The sequence below is a fragment of the Schistocerca americana genome, chromosome 1, assembly GCF_021461395.2.
Source record: "Schistocerca americana isolate TAMUIC-IGC-003095 chromosome 1, iqSchAmer2.1, whole genome shotgun sequence".
Classification (NCBI taxonomy): domain Eukaryota; kingdom Metazoa; phylum Arthropoda; class Insecta; order Orthoptera; family Acrididae; genus Schistocerca; species Schistocerca americana.
In genome coordinates, this window is record NC_060119.1 from 642,615,792 (window position 1) to 642,634,753 (window position 18,962).

Here is an 18,962-nt window from a genome sequence, read left to right on the forward strand (position 1 = left end):
CGACAGGACATAAAACCTAATTATCTTTCCTTTCCTGTTTATTTTCTTGTTATGTAATGGAGCAATCATTTGATAGTGATGGCGGAGAGCAAAAGCAAAATCCATTGGATTTCGTGCTTATAACTGCAGGAGCTGAATTTTTTCACTTTATATTCCGGCCGTACACTTTTCGGCCATCTGAGTGAGCCGACAGACTGAAGCCTCAGCAGTGGCTCCGTCTTTTCAAACCAGCAGACCGTGCCACTGCACATGGAGCCATACATACGCAAGCGCCAGAGACGTTGTTCGACATCAAGACCTACGCAAAAACTGGATCTGGGATTAGGTGGTCGACCGATGGTTGGGTGTCGATGTATCATTAGAGCTTCAGTACCTACTTCTTTACGAGTTTACAGAAGAAAATGTTAGATTTCACGATCTGTCCATATTGAAGCGCTTCAGTTCTACGCCAAACGAATACTGAATCTTTCACCATCGTGCCAACGCTAAAATCTCGACATTGTCAAACCACAAAGAATCAGTGAGGTTGATTCAGAGCGCCTCAAGTGATTTTTTGGGGTATAAAACCCAGACGTGAGTCCGTCATCTCATGTTACGTACACAACTTTTAAAGCTCTTGTCCTTGCACTGCGTGGATTTCTGAAGACAGAAATAATTCTGAAAAGAGTGTTCTTTGTGCTCAATAAAGTCAATACGACTTAGCCAGTTGTATTACATATCTATGCATAGGTATTTTCAATGTTCCGTACATCTTTCATGGACCGTATGCGTCCTCTGCCCGATGTACGAAAGGCACATTCACATGAGATCTTCTAAACAAATGCTAAACTAAACTGCGTCCGAACCAACGGTGTTTACCGGCCACCGTATCATCCTCAGACCACAGGCGTCACTGGATGCGGATATGGAGGGGCATGTAGTCAGCACACCGCTCTCTCATCCGTTGTCAGTTTACGAGACCGGAGCTGCCAATTCTCAATCAAGTAGCTTCTCAGTTTGCTTAACTAGGGCTGAGAGCACCCTGCTTGCCAACAGCGCTCGGCGGACCAGATGGTCACCCATCCAAGTGCTAGCCCAGCCCGACACGGCTTAACTTCGGTGATCTGACGGGAACCGGTGATACCACTGCGGCAAGGCCGTTGGCCGTCTAAACGAATGGTCGTCACACAACGGCCTGCGGGCCGCATACAGCCCCGATCAAGTTTACGAACGGGCCATGGTTCTCAGCCCTGTTTTATAATAATATGCATCTAACAAAAATATGCAACTAACACCCTAGTCCAAAAAAGTCAGCCAATTTTAAGAACTTCTTAAGAGTGTAGATTTTCTGCTCAGTAACAAACAAAAATACAGCGACAGTAAATTTTAAGATGTGCTTAATTTTGATTGACGGTGGTGAGTTCGGCCGTGAGCTAAGAGAGATTGGCCGCTTTCTTTAGGGACTGCGCCGTTAGAAGGAAATGTAGTGTGTAGGGTATCGAAAATAAAAGGGTTCATCGGTTACCCGTCGTTTTGAAAATTTGAAATTGATGGGACCAGAATGAATTTCATGTGGCTATTTGAAAAGTGTAACATAATTTTTTAATGATGCAACATGCTGATATTGCATAAAAGTACTTTCAAATCAACTTCAGGGACCCTCACTTTTGATAGTGACTCAAAATATCAAATAAATAGTGCTCCCTTTATATGCACCTGTCAAGCGACGTGAACATTATAATGCCATCAACAACAGAACTGCGTTCGACTGGAATCAATCGGACTGGTGCACTATATTCTTTCATTCAGTCTACTGAAATTTGACACTCACCAGAATGATAGGAGTCGTTCTGGAAAATTCTGACGATGGTGAATCTCGTCGTTGCTCAGTGCTACAACAATGATTATTCCAGTTAGCGCCAAGAGTCGACTCGCGTGATCACACTATTAAAAATCTAATTGTTGTCAAAATGGCACATGCTAGTACTCGACTCCAATGAGTACATCCCTCGAAACCTAATTGTTGTCAAATGGGTGTGCGGAATTTACAATTCTTATTTTATATATCGGAAGATTCAAATATTAAAAGCACGATCGATCATTGTCAACAACTATAAAGCAGTTTTATTAAACGAAGAAGTTACGTATAGCCAACAGCTCCGAGTGGTAAAAATGTCGTCTGCGTGGGTTTTGAACATACATTTCCATTTATAATACGCATTAAAGTTTAGTGGCATCTGAAGAAGGATATCTCATGTGTTTCCCATCAGGTGAAAAACAAATATTTTGCATCTGCCACTATTGGCTGTATCTGACTCCTTCGCAGTCAAAGATATATTGGAGGAAGTCATGTGAGGGTGCGAAAATGTGGCAAGTAAGCTCAGGGGCAGAGCACTGTACAGGGCAGACAGATTTGTCATTGGGAGGTGTTTAATTTACTGTGCTGACAACTCATGACACAGAAGTAACACATATTCGTGAATGGATGTTGTGGTGACGGTCATTTTCAAATTTGATACACACTTTTAGCAAGGAAAAAACAAGGGATGTGGCAATATAATTCATACATGGCTACACTCCATACAAATACACTCCTGGAAATGGAAAAAAGAACACATTGACACTGGTGTGTCAGACCCACCATACTTGCTCCGGACACTGCGAGAGGGCTGTACAAGCAATGATCACACGCACGGCACAGCGGACACACCAGAAACCGCGGTGTTGGCCGTCGAATGGCGCTACCTGCGCAGCATTTGTGCACCGCCGCCGTCAGTGTCATCCAGTTTGCCGTGGCATACGGAGCTCCATCGCAGTCTTTAACACTGGTAGCATGCCGCGACAGCGTGGACGTGAACCGTATGTGCAATTGACGGACTTTGAGCGAGGGCGTATAGTGGGCATGCGGGAGGCCGGGTGGACGTACCGCCGAATTGCTCAACACGTGGGGCGTGAGGTCTCCACAGTACATCGATGTTGTCGCCTGTGGTCGGCGGAAGGTGCACGTGCCCGTCGACCTGGGACCGGACCGCAGCGACGCACGGATGCACGCCAAGACCGTAGGATCCTACGCAGTGCCGTAGGGGACCGCACCGCCACTTCCCAGCAAATTAGGGACACTGTTGCTCCTGGGGTATCGGCGAGGACCATTCGCAACCGTCTCCATGAAGCTGGGCTACGGTCCCGCACACCGTTAGGCCGTCTTCCGCTCACGCCCCAACATCGTGCAGCCCGCCTCCAGTGGTGTCGCGACAGGCGTGAATGGAGGGACGAATGGAGACGTGTCGTCTTCAGCGATGAGAGTCGCTTCTGCCTTGGTGCCAATGATGGCCGTATGCGTGTTTGGCGCCGTGCAGGTGAGCGCCACAATCAGGACTGCATACGACCGAGGCACACAGGGCCAACACCCGGCATCATGGTGTGGGGAGCGATCTCCTACACTGGCCGTACACCACTGGTGATCGTCGAGGGGACACTGAATAGTGCACGGTACATCCAAACCGTCATCGAACCCATCGTTCTACCATTCCTAGACCGGCAAGGGAACTTGCTGTTCCAACAGGACAATGCACGTCCGCATGTATCCCGTGCCACCCAACGTGCTCTAGAAGGTGTAAGTCAACTACCCTGGCCAGCAAGATCTCCGGATCTGTCCCCCATTGAGCATGTTTGGGACTGGATGAAGCGTCGTCTCACGCGGTCTGCACGTTCAGCACGAACGCTGGTCCAACTGAGGCGCCAGGTGGAAATGGCATGGCAAGCCGTTCCACAGGACTACATCCAGCATCTCTACGATCGTCTCCATGGGAGAATAGCAGCCTGCATTGCTGCGAAAGGTGGATATACACTGTACTAGTGCCGACATTGTGCATGCTCTGTTGCCTGTGTCTATGTGCCTGTGGTTCTGTCAGTGTGATCATGTGATGTATCTGACCCCAGGAATGTGTCAATAAAGTTTCCCCTTCCTGGGATAATGAATTCACGGTGTTCTTATTTCAATTTCCAGGAGTGTACTTTCAGAAAGGACATCCTGACAAATCTATACTCGATGTTAACAAATTTCTCTTCTTCAGAAACGCTTTCCTTGCCATTGCCAGTCTACATTTTATATCCTCTCTACTTCGACCATAATCAGTTATTTTGCTCCCCAAATAGCAAAACTCCTTTACTACTTTAAGTGTCTTATTTTATAATCTAATTCCCTCAGCACCACCCGATTTAATTTGACTACATTCCATTATCCTCGTTTTGTTTCCTCTAGACTTAGAACTACTTAAACCTAACTAACCCAAGGACATCACACACACCCATGGCCGAGCAGGACTCGAACCTGTGACCGTAGCAGCAGCGCGGTTCCTGACTGAAGCCCCAGAACCGCTCGGTCACGGCGATCGGCTATCTAAGAATGAAAGGCATATTTGCTTTTCGATTTACGACACACGGCCGAAATACCAGGTGGGTAAACAGGGTTTCTGCAGCTGCACACCCGACATCAAAATGTCGTAATTTTCGCATCGCTAAAGGTGGTTCTGATAGGCCTACTTCAAGTTACGGCAGAGGAATGCTCTGCAGGTACTTTTCCCAGTGGAGAGCACCGCCAGTAAACGAAACGAAACCAAATTTGTTGCGGCCAACTGTAATTACAGGGTAACTGTGGGAGCAATCTTGAATCGGACGACACAGTAAATAAAAGTTATTTGCTTCGCAGAACTCCCCAGGCGAGCCGGAGAAATCCGGCAGCGCGCCGCCGGCAGGTTTTTCCGCGATGTTTGCTGCGCCTGCTTGTTAGACCGCCCGCGCAGCAGTCCGCCGCTGCCGCTGCCGTTATGCAGATGAGCGCAGGCAAGCACAGCCGCAGCCGCAGCTAGCAGCGGTCCTCGCGGTTCCACCCACATCTCCAGCCCCCACTCCCCCCCCCCCCCCCCCTAGCGCTGCTCCGGCTCGCCAAGTGCCTACCCACATCTGCAGATCTGCAGTCGCCTACCCACACAGCCGTCCCGTCTTATATTACGTCCTCTTCTCTTCTCTGCGGTTGTCTGCGAAACGAGATTCAGCCGGGAGGAGATTCGCAGTCGTCAGCAGTACGTGCGCCAATGTTTTACCGCCTACGAGAACGGAATCGTTCTTTACTGCGCGAACAAGGTTACCGTGTCTGTCTCTGCGGATCTGATACAGATGTCGCTGAGAGGAAAAAGCAACAGCTCGTTCACAGTTGTAACAAGGTCGTGGTCGGTAGCTGCAGCATGTAACATTTGCAATTTGACAAAAAAATGTGGTGAAGAAAAGACCTAGTAAGCAATTAAAACACTTTTACATAGTTTGAATGCTATTTTAGCTATTTAACTGTATAAACTCCTTTATTTTATACTACTATTACGATTTCGGCCTTAAGTCATTGTCAATGCAGCAATGTTGCGTGTAATTATATTTTATTAAGTGAAGCCATTATCAAGGTCTATTGAACTCTGTGTAAAAGCATGTAGAGAAGTACAAAACTTACATTTAGGTGATTTTATACTTACCTGCACGCTGAGTTCAATATATTTTGACAATGACTTCATTCAACAAAATCTAATTATACGCAACATTGCAGTACCTGATAATGGCTTTAGGACGAAATCACGATAGTAATACAAAATAAATTGCCCCTTTACTGGTGTGGAGGAGGGACGAACCCCAATACATGATGCGAGCGTGGAAACGTGCGGCACCTAAGTTCCCGCAGTGAGGTGAGACTCTTGTACCGGCGGTGCAGAGATACGTTTGGTTAGTCAGTTACATGTTTCACTCTTGTTTGTGTATATTGCGGGCGGCTTGAGGACGAACTGTTTAGAGCTTTTCGTTGATTTCGTTATACATAGAAAATTTCGCCACTTTGCACATTGAGCTCCTTTAACTTTCTTTGGTCTATTACGAAGAAAAAAAAAAACATTCCGGACATGTAAAAGTCAGTGATCTGTCTTACTAAACTCTGACGATGGTTTCCGAAAAGCTTTGAATCCGTTCGAGACTCTTAGCAACGTGTGTTGTTTTATTTGGGGAGCTGATAGCGGAGAGCCGGCCAAAACGGTCAGGCTAAGGTATTCCTATTTTTTAAGCTCAGTAGCAAAAATGTATAGAAATTGATGATTATAATCCACAACTATTAATGTACAGTATCGACTAGTTTAATCATTTTAGCGTCAAATTAAGAACTTAAAACAATTCCAATTTCACAAAGTGAACATGAGCGGTAAAAGTGGCGGCCTAGTTTTGTAGCAAAGAACTAAATATCTTCGATTGTGAAATGTGATTCGAATTACACTTCTGAGAAATAAAAGTCAAACTGCGGTTGTGAATTCCTGCACAGAGCTCGTGAGCCCGTAGGGAGCATAATTGGTAGAGGTAGGGGTGTAAATGTGGAAACCCAGTTCGTTTTTGCTGTATAAAATAAATGTTTACTTCTCTTTCAGCTTCAAAAATTAGCCATAGCTAATTGATAATGTTTTAGCAATGAATGTAATGTTATGAAACACAAAAACTAAATATGTTAAAAATCAAAAAACATTTTCTGCTTGCACAACAACTCACTAATGTTTCAAGAAGTGCGGGTAATGTGGAAACGCTTTAAAATAGTGTGGAAACTACTTCAAACGAAAACTGTTGATGAGGTATTTGACAACGATGTTGACCTTCTGTTTTATCCATTTCAATGAGATACTTTACCAACTGTTTCTCAATAGCATCAGTTAGTACAAGCTTACGTCCAAGTCTCAAAGAAACAAAATAACTACAAAGTATATAGATAAATATACTAGCACAACTTACCTCGAAAAAGGTTTACAAAATGCGCGAACATAAATTGCGTCGCTGTCATGGCGTCTGTTGCTCAACTGACTTCTAACCCTCTACCGAGACAAATAGGAACTACTGCAATAATTTCTGGCTGCCCCACTACAGTGCAGCACTATGCAAGCCAGATACTAGACGTTTCCACATTACCCACACGCTTCCACATTTACACCCCTATCTCTGCTTAATTCATTGCTGTTCTGACCATGAATTTGAATTTTTTTCTTCACAGTACGTGCAGACTGTATCGTCGTCATTTTCAAAAAGAGCACCTCTATGGTTAGCTTTCCTGCTCTTAGAGCTCTTGTTTCTACTAGCTTTTCTCTCTTCGGCTGCTTTCAGTTATTCCTTCTTTTTATTTTATTTTTCTTGTTTCTTCACTTGCCTCTTCTAGGTCAAATTTATAAGGAATTGCTGTAAGAATGCCACGGAACCCTTCATTCGGTTGCTGATTTTACTTTCTTCCCCTACAAAAGTGGCCAGGAGCCACCACCGAGATGGCAACTTTGCCCGCATTGACGCCTGTAGACGAAATCCGTGTACCTTCTAATAGTATGAGAGAAATGAAGAAAACTAAAGTATGGTTCTTTCAGTATAATTTCTTTAAAAAGATTTATTCACGTTCAGTCTCCATAATAAATACGCAAACTAACAGCATACCTTAAAATAGGATAACTAAAATTGCCATGAGTGGAGGAGCGGCGCAGCAGACAGGTCAGATTTAATACGTTAACAGCCATGATTCCATTGGCACTGTTAACTCAGCTTCTGACATAATGATCTAATTGGTACTATGTGCATGTACCAGCGTTTTTAATGTTTTAACTTACATTTACTGCAGTGAAACTGGACACACAGTGACCGAAATGTAGCTGCGCAGTAATCATCACTGGACTGATTGCAGTACCCTTTACCAATTAGCATGTCAAGGTATTTCTTCCGCGATTCCAGCATACCATAGCCTTAAGAAGCCAACAGCCACTTTGCCCGCCATATCTACTTTGCCCAGGTCTACCAAGTACAAAATCAACAAAGTTTGCAGTGCCATTAGCTGTTTCGTCGATCGATGTGTTTGAATGCTGGGCTTATTGTTACACACGCTTTCAAGTTTTTGGACTATATTATTGCTTCCGTATCACCGTTACTGCTGAGTGCTTTAGTCTGTGAATAAATTGGACTATTAGTTTAAAGGGCCAACATTTTATTGACGCCTACGGTTATTGACAACGACCACTTCCCTAACAATTATTAATGAAACTTGTATAAAACTCTTCTTCTAGGCCATGGGTACAAGTGTTATAAGTCGCAACCTGGAATGATACATAATTGAAGAGAATTGTGTTATTGGTTCGTGAATCACACTCAATTCTATCGCGACAGTCTACTCATATTACATAATTTGCTTTTGCCCAAAAGCACAAATAACGTTAAAAATTTGATGTTCGTCAGCTGCAGATGTGTGTTATAAGGGGCGTTCAATACGTAAAGCAACCCTTTTCTTCTGAAAGCAGGTTAGTTTATTTTTTCAGGATTCCAGTACACCATATTATTCCACCACTATTTTGGTTTTCAAAAAAGTGGTTTTTCAATATAATCTCCGTTCAATGAGACTGCCTTACGCCACCTTACTAGGAGGACCTATGTGCTCGCGAGGTACCAGTCCAGGCGTCGTCGGAACAGACTTCCTGCTGTATCAATAACCTCCTCTTCATCCCCATCATCCTATGTGCCCGCATGGTACTAGTCTGCTTGAGGTCGGAGCCAAAGTCTACTACATTAATAGCGTCCCCATTATCCATGTGCTTCCGGAGGAGTGCATCCTTCATTGAGGCAAACAGACAAAAGTCGAAAGCTGCAACATCCGGGCTGCAGGGCAGATGAGAAACAGGAGGAGGAGATTAGTGTTTAACGTCCCGTCGACAACGAGGTCACTAGAGACGGAGCACAAGCTCTGATTAAGGAAGGATGGGGAAGGAAACCGGCCGTGCCCTTTCAAATGAGCCATCCCGGCATTTGCCTGAAGTGATCTAGGGAAATCACGGAAAATCTAAATCAGGATGGCCGGACGCGGGACTGAACCGTCACCCTCCCGAATGTGAGTACGCTGTGCTAACCACTGCGCCACCTCGCTCAGTGACGAACAACAGTCAAACGAAGTTTTGTGAGCTCCTGTCGGCTACGCAGACTTGGGTGAGGTTGTCATGTAGAAATGGTTCAAATGGCTCTGAGCACTATGGGACTTAACTTCTAAGATCATCAGTCCCCTAGAACTTAGAACTACTTAAACCTAACTAACCTAAGGACAGCACACAACACCCAGTCATCACGACGCAGAGAAAATCCCTGACCCCGCCGGGAATCGAACCCGGGAACCCGGGCGTGGGAAGCGAGAACGCTACCGCACGACCACGAGCTGCGGACCATGGAGAATAAGTTCGTTTGCACTTTGGTGACAATGAACACACTGAAGTCGGTTCTTCACTTTCGTTGCAGCAATCACAGATGTGCGCTGCCGGCCGGCGCGCGGGAAATCGGACACGTTTGTACGACGTTGCTGCGATGACGATAGACGCCTCGCCCAGCTGCTCAGCCTGCTTTTGTTCAGAGACAGGTCTCCGAAGACATTCTGCAGGCACCTATGAACCTCTGCGATGCTCTGGTTTCCACCAAAAGGAGGCCAATGATAGCTCTCTGCTTGGCGCCTCGCCCAGCGGCTCTGCCTGCTTTTGTTCAATGACAGGTCTCCGAAGACATTCTGCAGGCGCCTCTGAACCTTTGCGAGGCTCTGGTTTCTGCCAAAAGGAGACCAATGATAGCTCTCTGCTTGGAATGCGTTACAGACGCCGTTTTGAAAGCTCTACAGAGCACGACAACGTATCGGAATATCACGAAAATTTGGGGGCTGAAGCGCCAGACAACAAATTCCCATTTTTATCGACCGAAATTCCCGAGAAAGGAAATGTGTTGCATTACTGAAAGCCCCTCGTACGTGGGAGCCCGCTACTGGAGCATGTAATTTTTAATGCGAGACGTACTAGTCCCTTATGTCCTGCAACATTCCAGACGCCGACAGCTTAGCAACTAAGCTGCAATCCACCGTGTGGCGTGCTGAACAGGTAAATCAGTGACGCGTACACGAAAGGCTGGCGATGATGATGAAAGCCTGCGCCGACAACGGTTAGGCCCAGCAGTTTTTATCTAGACGGCGCGACGTCTTGCCACGGGCAAAGTTACGGCGGTGGAGAAGACGCTGGGCGAGGAGGGCCGAGTCGGTAGGCGGATCGGGGTCCGCAGGCCAGCGTGGAGGACCCTCCAGGCGGCACCTCGTCAGCAGCCGCCGCCTCCCCCCCCCCCCCCCCCTTCCCACACAGCGCCGCCAGGCAGGTCGATACCGCGCATCGGTTACCGCTGCGCCGCTTCTCGCCTGCCTCAGGCTCTGCGTTGGACAGCCGTCGCATGCCGCTGCATCGACGACGGAGATTTGGCGCTCGCTGCAGCTCCCAGCCACGTTCACAATCTAACTTCTAATGCCGCTTCCTTGCAACCAACTACTGCCTCCTCGCGGTCCTTCAGTATCTCGTCAATTTACTACGACACCTGTTAGCATCCACAGTTACCTTTGTTTGCAGCAGACACAGCAGCTACACGAGTTTGGAAGAACTTCGATAATTCGCTGGTAGATCCCTATTAGTACTTACAGGGGAGTTTCTGGGTAAATGACTGGGGAAATGATTTAAACTGATACATGATTCAGAAAGATAGTTACATTCAGGAAAATAACTGCATAAAATCTCACTATCAAAGTATTCAGATGCGCTTGGCACTTAAAGAGCAATCTGACCTAAACTGATACACTATCTGACTTTGAAAGGTTACAGATTCTCAAGGTGCAATCTGAATTACAAGTAAATCAAACACTCAAAAGAGCTATGAAAATAGTGGGAACTAAATAACTGAATCTAAAGCGCACCTCAGAAATGAATCAGGTAAATAAAATACGAATGTCGTGTGACTAGGGCCTCCCGTCAGGTAGACAGTTCGCCGGGTGCAAGCCTTCCGATTTGTCGCATCTTCGGCGACTTGCGCGTCGATGAGGATGAAATGATGATGATTAGTACAATACAACACTTAGTTCCTGAGCAGAGAAAATCTCCGACCCGGCCGCGAATCGAACCCGGGCCCTCAGGATTGACATTCTGTCGCGCTGACCACTTTTTTTTTAAATCTCATTTTCTTCCTTATTGTTTGTTGGATTTGTTCGTGGCGGGCGTCCGATGACACCCGTTCAGGTTCTTTGTTGATCCGTTCACTCAGTTTTTTTTATTACAGAGGGTAGGCAACCCTCTGACCGAGCACGCTGAGCTACCGTGCCAGCTTCCACTCAGCTACTTCCACTCAGCTACCGGGGGCGGACAATCAATCAGGTGAAAAGGCATCGAAGAAACTGTAGATGAGTTTGTTGCTGTCAACGAATGGGAAGCTGGTTTACATTTCACATGACTAAAAGTGGAAAAATCCTATGTTTTGGGGACAGCCTGCTCTCTCAAGCGGCCCCAGGTGTGTTCCTCTGACAGTCTTCTGGCTTCGGCATTCCATTACAGTGAACTGGGGAAGCGAGCTTTTCTTCGGGCGCGCATTGTATCCGAAGGCGCTGTGATTACCTGCCCGGCCCTGCGCTTCCGACTTGAGACCAGGAATGTAAGCGTCCATAGTAGTACAGCCAAGCTGGGATACCCCACATGGATTCACAGACTACTATTAATTAGAACTTCAAGTGAAATAAATGAATCGTAATACTAACTAACCTCCTATCAAGCGAGATTGTATATCCTTCGGCTCAATTTCGTATAACTTTATAGCTCCTGGGCGGAATAACACACTCTGATTTAAATACTCAGAGATATTATTAGGAATATACACACTGTCTCGCTTCGGAAGCAAGGACTGCATTTCTTTGGTATTGAGCGACATTGTCACACTTCGTAGTATTAAATGTTACTATTATTTGCAGCAGACGCAGCAACTGCACTAGTTGGGACTGCGTGCACTGTATTGCCTCCGAAGAAATAATTGTGTTCCTCTGGCACCTAATAACATTATAGCACCACCTGTTAGTAGCCACGCTTACTACTGTTTCCAGCATCTATACAAGTTTCGGAGGATGTCGATAAAGTGTTGATACATCTTTATGGGCACAGTATCGCTTAGAAAAAATGGGAGAAGGATGTATTTGAACTGAAGGTTCTGTTGACGAAAGAGCCAAGAGTTCATACGGGGCAAAAATGGGAAACCCAATCGCTTATTGTCATTCCAAAGAATTCATCCTGAAACATTCCTCACGTCTACGTCATTTCAACTGGTTCAAACCATCATTTTTTTATTTTTACTTTACCCTTTGCGTATTTGTCTGCTAAAGCAGGAGCAAAGCGGAGTGCACGTGGCAATAAAGAATCGTGCACGTACCCATTAAAGAGTGCATCTGGCGTGAAGTTACTAGTGTACGAGCGCGAGAGGAACTTTTTGAGTGGCTTAATGGAAGCCTAATTCGAGGAACAAATTGCTGAGGAAGTAGTGTTCTCCACCGCACCTTTACAAGTGAAAAATCCAGGGAAGTAGCAGATAAACCATTCCATCAGAACCACCTGATGATGGCGGAAAGTTTATTCGCCGAAATATCGTGGGACTTCAGCGATCGCATCCTGCTGGGCACCCGAGAGCCCTTGAAACAACTTCAGTCACAACTTTTTCCTGTCCCTTCTTCTTGTCAATATTTTCTATGTTCCTTTCTTCTCTGACTCTGAGAATTCGATATTTACCTTATTAGTCAACCTAATTGTCTACATTTGTCTGTAGCACCACATCTGAAACGCTTCCATTTCATTCGGTTCGGATTTTCCCACTGTCCATGGTTCACTAGAATACAATGCGGTTCTCCAACTGGACAGAAATTTTTTCCTCAAGTTTGATAGTAATAAGCTTCTTCTGGCCAGAAATCCCCTCTTGGCCTGTGCTTTTCTGCTTTTCACATCCTCCTTAATTGTTACATCATGGGTTATTTTGCTCCCAAGGTAGCAGAATTCCTTAACTTTGTTCAAATGGTTCAAATGGCTCTGAGCACTATGGGACTTAACATCTGTGGTCATCAGTCCCCTAGAACTTAGAACTACTTAAACCTAACTTACCCTAAGTACATCACACACATCCATGCCCGAGGCAGGATTCGAACCTGCGACCGTAGCAGTCGCGCGGTTCCGGACTGAGCGCCTTAACCGCTAGACCACCGCGGCCGGCTTTAACTTTGTCTACTTCGGGTTCATCAATTTCATGTTAAGTTTCTTACTGTTCTAATTTCTGCTACTTCTGTTACTTCCGTTACTTTCATTCCAAACCTATTTCTTCTTTCCTACGGCTCTGCAACTCATGATGAGTACTGGCCTCTTCAACTCTTCCCTTTATCCCGGTCCCATGCTAGCATTTTCCACTTCCTGCAGCCTATCTTCCAAAGGTCTTCTATGACTTCGTCCTCCCATCTACTTTTCGGTCCACCACGTCCTCTCCCTCCACTTGGCCTTCCTTGCCGGCTAGGGTGGCCGAGCGGTTCTAGGCGCTACAGTCTGGAACCGCGCGACCGCTACGGTCGCAGGTTCGAATCCTGCCTCGGGCATGGATGTGTGTGATGTCCTTAGGTTAGTTAGGTTTAACTATTTCTAAGTTCTAGGGGACTGATGACTTCAGAAGTTAAGTGCCATAGTGCTCAGAGCCATTTGAACCATTTGGGCTTCCTTGTGAAATCTTTTTTGGTATTTCCGTATCATTCATTCATGCAACGTTTCCTGCCCACGTCAGTTCTTCTAAGTCAGAGCTGGACAAATACTGTTTTTCGAGCGCGGGCACTCGCATTTGCCCGCAAGGCCTGCCCAAGGCTCTACCCCACTCTGCCAGCTAACAGCACTCCAACCATGTAATCGCTTAGCCACGCATGTCACTGCACCGTGCAGAGCCACTCGGTCCATTTACTTCCTGTCGTTTCTATTGTCTGTGTAGAAATTGCGTTTGGTATTTGTGATAAAACAGAACTAGTGGGTGGAAAACCGCTCAGGAGGAGTGAAAATCGTTGAAACGAAAGTCCTTTGAACCCATACGCGTTAATTCACAGTGAGAAGAATACTTTTTTGTTGGAACGCAAAGCGGACCTCAGTGTTTGATTTGCAATGCAATGTTGTCTTCACGGAAGAAGTACAATGTGCAGCGACATTATCAACTGCTTCTCGAGAAGGATATAGTCGGTTTGAATATTGAAGAAAGAAAAGCCAAACTTAACGAAATGAAGCAGAAAAAGGAGAAAGACGAATGCATACATGTAGATAATTATGACATTGAATCACATTGTTACTGTTATTAATAATCTGTTACGTGCATTTTCGCCACTTTTACCTTCTTCTGTGCGTATTTACAAGACGAAAACCTCATCATCGACAGCGATGCAGCGATGACAGCTAAGTTATCATGTAGCTCTTAAAATAGCTGAAACATCACGGCCCTTCGGTGATGGAGAATTTGTGAAACAATGTTTTGATGCTGCCGCAACAATTTTGTACCCATCAAACCTTCCTGTTTTTGAAATCGCTCCTGTCTCGGAGAACAGTTTTCAGGCACATTGAAGAAATGGCACACAATGTGGAAGCTCAATTAGAAAGAGGATCAAATATTTGGTTTTCTTTTCATTGGCATTCGACGAAAGCACATATGTATGTGATCTTCCCCAACTTGCCGTCTTTTTGAGAGGCGTTGATGCTCAGTTTAATGTGATTGAGGAACTCCTCGATTTAGTGCCAATGCATTACACAACAACCGCCGACGATATATTTCCGTGCGTAGAACATATAATAGAGAAATACGAGCTACGTAGGGAAAAACTTTCATCGACTGCAACAGATGGGGCGCCTGCAATGATTGGTCGTAAATCTGGTGTCGTTGCTTTCATACGAAAAACGTTGAAAGCCGTCGGTGTCCAGCGGGAACTACCAGCAATACGCTGCGTTCTTCACCGTGTTAATTTGCTAGAAAAATGTGCCAAACTAGTTGACGTCATGGACGTAGTGTAGGGAAGCAGCCTACTCACGCCATGTAGAATTCATATGCTTTCCATTGTGTGCCAGCCTAGTCCCCTGTAACTAGCTATGACCACAAATGTTGCGCAATACCTTGAAAATAAAGTAAATAATCTGAATAGTTAAAAGCATGTCAGAAATGATGCTAAAATCATAATGTGTTGTTTCAGTTTAGTAACTTCAACAGTTTCTGAAGTATGGACTTTTACGTAAAAATCATCGGCTTGACAGGAAGGAGCTTGAAACTTCAAAATTTATATTCAAATTCCTTTTACATTGTAATTTAATGGAAACAGCATGCTGGATCTCACAAAGTAATAATTTGGATGAAATTCATGATTTCCTGTTTTTGTGTCCTCAAAGTTCGGAAGCAAGATATATTAAGTAAGTGATTAGATAAAGCTAGGATGTTTTGATTTAGGTAGAAGGGAGATACGCTATAATAACTAATATGTGAGAAGTTTCAAAAAGGTCGCTATAAAACTATAGCTGTACCGTCTCTCCAAAGGGCAAGTTCAGAACCCATCTGTTGCGGTGCATCGGGGCATAACTTCCATGGTACTAGAGGGAGCTGCAGAGGGTACAAACTGTAGAGGAAGACAGAGATTGGAATTTGTCCAACAAATAATTGAGGACGCAGGGAGCAAGTGCTAACTTGAGACAAACAGGCTAACACAGTAGAGCAGGAGAGGAATCCGTGGCGGGCTGCATCAAACCAAGGAGAACACTCATAAGTAAAAAAAGAAATAAATAAATAAAATAAAATAAAAACGTCCTGTGACTCGAGAGTTGTTCAGACAGCATGCATACTATCAGCCGTTCCTGATACTCAAAACCTATTATAAAGCAGCCTAAGGGACGTTTGATTTGGTATTACACTGGCGGCCTACGCCAACAAGTTTGTTTGTGGATCGATTGTGCTTCAGCACCTTTCTGTCTTTATAGCTTAAATCAATTTTCCATGGAAACTATTAGTTCAGACAAGCTGTTTTATTTTGCTTTGAATAAACATATGTCTATTACATTTGCAATCGTTAATTGCATAAAGTGCGACAAAATTTACATTGTGAGGGCTGAATGAAATCAAGTGAGTCCCCTCAGCATGAAGAAATCGAATGACAGAACACACTCACACTTGGCAAGAGACTCTATTGTTCAAGGCATGGAAATACCGTTCACGAAATAAAACATGTGCAAGTTTGACGAGATCCTCGCCTGTATGCGCAGATGTGTTATCGTGAGAGAACGAGATTCAGAGAATATAATGGGTAGAAGTTAGTACTATAGAAGATGGACTTTGTAACCAGTTATGTGAAGAAACAAGTGGAGACACGGAGTGAGAGAGCGCCCTGTGTCTGTGTCGTGATAAACGAGACGAGTGGCGCCCTACAACCTGAGGCGCCGTGTCGCACCAGGGTTTACGCCGGGCCTCGGGTGGGAGCGCCGCCTAATAATCGGCGGTTAATCCATTAGCTGCCCCTGGGGCGCCCTCCGGTAATCCTCGACACACAGGAGCGGCCGCGCCGCATTGTCCGCAGCTTTTATCTGCGCCGGCGTTCCGCGACCGTTCAACTGCTAACGACGTAGTCTCGCTTCCAGGCCGCACCCAACAACGCAACGCAGGCGCCTGCCTCGTATGCAGCCCGCGCAACCAGCTACTGCTGGGTACAGGCTAGGGAGGTAACGCAGGCGCTTTCATCTGAACCCGAGAAGGCGTAGAAAGCTGAGCAAATGAATCTCTGACTACAAAAACAACCCATAGGGCCTTTGTCAAAAATGTACATTTTTAACGAGTTCAGTGAAACGCTGTAAATCGCCATACATCGACTAATTCTCTGTTATACATTTTTTCATTACTTTTTTTATTGCTTCCAAGGCAGACCTTTCAACTTATCTCAGAAAATGTAGCTGGGTGTAGGACGAAAAGACACGACACGTCTACTTCAATAACATCCTGCTACGCAAATGTAACACAGACAAAAGGTTGAGTAATCATCATCAATGACCACATTCTCTTTCTTACGTGAAATTAAGAAGAAATTCTGGTCGTTGGAGGGGAGAAAAATTGACCTCCTCTTGGAGAAAAGAAGTTCAGGCCGTATCACACTTGCCGTAATATCATGCCTCCCACGTCACGCCAAAACATTCCACAACGCATTTCCAATTACGGCATTTCATAGGCTGTCAACGGACCATCACATCACGTCTCTTCTCCGTGAAGGTTTCTCGGGAAGAAAATTTTGACGGTGTCATCGTCTGCAAACATCGGAAATTATCCTAGTTTTGCTGGACCCCCTTCATGTTATAGTATTGGATTTCGTGATTTGTTTTTGTGGTAAACTGCATAAGTTCTACGATGGGTTGGATATTCTTCCCATTCAGTGGTATTCGAGAAGTCAGGTATCTGAAAGCGAAAAGTTATTTAAGTTTTACAATAACAGAACCGAGCTGACGCCTACGCTGAGTATAAACAAAAACATATGTTGATGAAGCAGATTTCCGTAAATCATATTGTTGAATGAAAAATTCACCTCTAATGAAAAAATGCAATTGTTTATAGTGTTATTATTTACACTAGGAATAAAACGTAATGAATAAGACAATTAGCCTTTATTTATTCCCTTACAAGTAGTGGCTGTATATAGTTTACCTGACAAATACATTTCGATGTTTTGAAATGATGGTTCATTTCTCAGCACTATACCACACAAAACTAATCAAAAACATACGTTCAGAACTTTTATTCGGACAATATGCGCGGTCTGAAAAATGCTGAATAGGTCGTAGAGTATAAAGTAATTCGCTGGATGCAAGCTGCCTTTACCATTCCAATATTACGCGCTTCGGACTTTTCCATCATCAGATACACTAGGACATGACTTCTCACATAAACACAAAAGTTACATGGTGTAGTAGTATCGACCAGTCTCATTATGATCCTTACTACTACAGAATGCACATTTTGTACCTAGGTGAAACGTGACGTTCCAGGATATCTGGTGATGGAAATGTCCGAAGCGCTTAATACTGGAATATTAAAGGCAGCTTGCATCCAGTGAATGACTTTTTCGTCAGCGATCTATTCAGCATTTTGCAGACGCGAATTACTTTTCAACATGATCGCATTCCTCTTCTGTGACTTCATCACGCAGCTGTCTTCTTTCACCATTGATAAACTTAAACGTTGTTAGTTTCTAAATTCCGACACTACACTTCGACGTCTTGTATCACGGATGGTACCTCTGATTTACTTTCATCGTTCGATGCTGGGACAGTCACGTGAGGTGACGGTCCGTTAACGTCAAGTGTGAATCGGCCTTAATTATTTGGAACACTGTCAGGCTGTCATCCACCATATACAGAGATTTTGGTAGTTAACTAACGTACTGACCGAGGTACTGCATGAGGCCATTTATTATGGTTTCCTCTTGTACCTTCGGAGATATATTGTTCGGCCTTTAGATGTTACTGTGTAGTGCATATTTAAATTCGACCGATGCATACAAGGCCTCTCTAAATACAAGTAGCTCTGTTGTAGCATAATACAATGAGGAGCCATTTGACAGTGAACGTGCATCACTTACTTCCTCTCCAAGCCCTCTGTCCCAGGGCGATCGGTGTTTCATATTATTGACTGCGATAAGGCCATATAAATAGTGTTGAATACTTTTTCACTCTATGCTGTAAAGCTTTAAGGGAAGAAGTTAACTTCGATCAGATCTTGTTGACTGAATGCGTCATAGTCTTCCGTACCAGCGGGAGGAGATATCAGTTCGCCTACTTGCGTTTCTGTCAAGAAGGGGAGACGAAAAATTTTCTGTCGGGGGGATAGCAGAGAAAGAAACGGTGTTTACGTGCAGTCATCTCCAACACGTTTGGCGGTAATGCTTCTGCTAAAGTGCCTGACATTTTCCCTCCCACTGGCTCCTTTTATTTGCCGACATTTTCCTTTCTTTCTTCACATTTCTGCACATTGACCTTAGAGTTCTTTGCAGACTCACGCTGAACTTTAACACAAGTAAGGACTAAGCTGTAAGATCA

At 44.8% G+C, this 18,962-nt stretch overlaps 1 pseudogene; it reads right to left on the reverse strand.

Moving 5' to 3' along the window:
• Nucleotides 1-1,026: 1,026 nt before the first annotated feature.
• On the reverse strand, nucleotides 1,027-1,144 carry LOC124560906 (annotated as a pseudogene).
• Nucleotides 1,145-18,962: the final 17,818 nt, after the last annotated feature.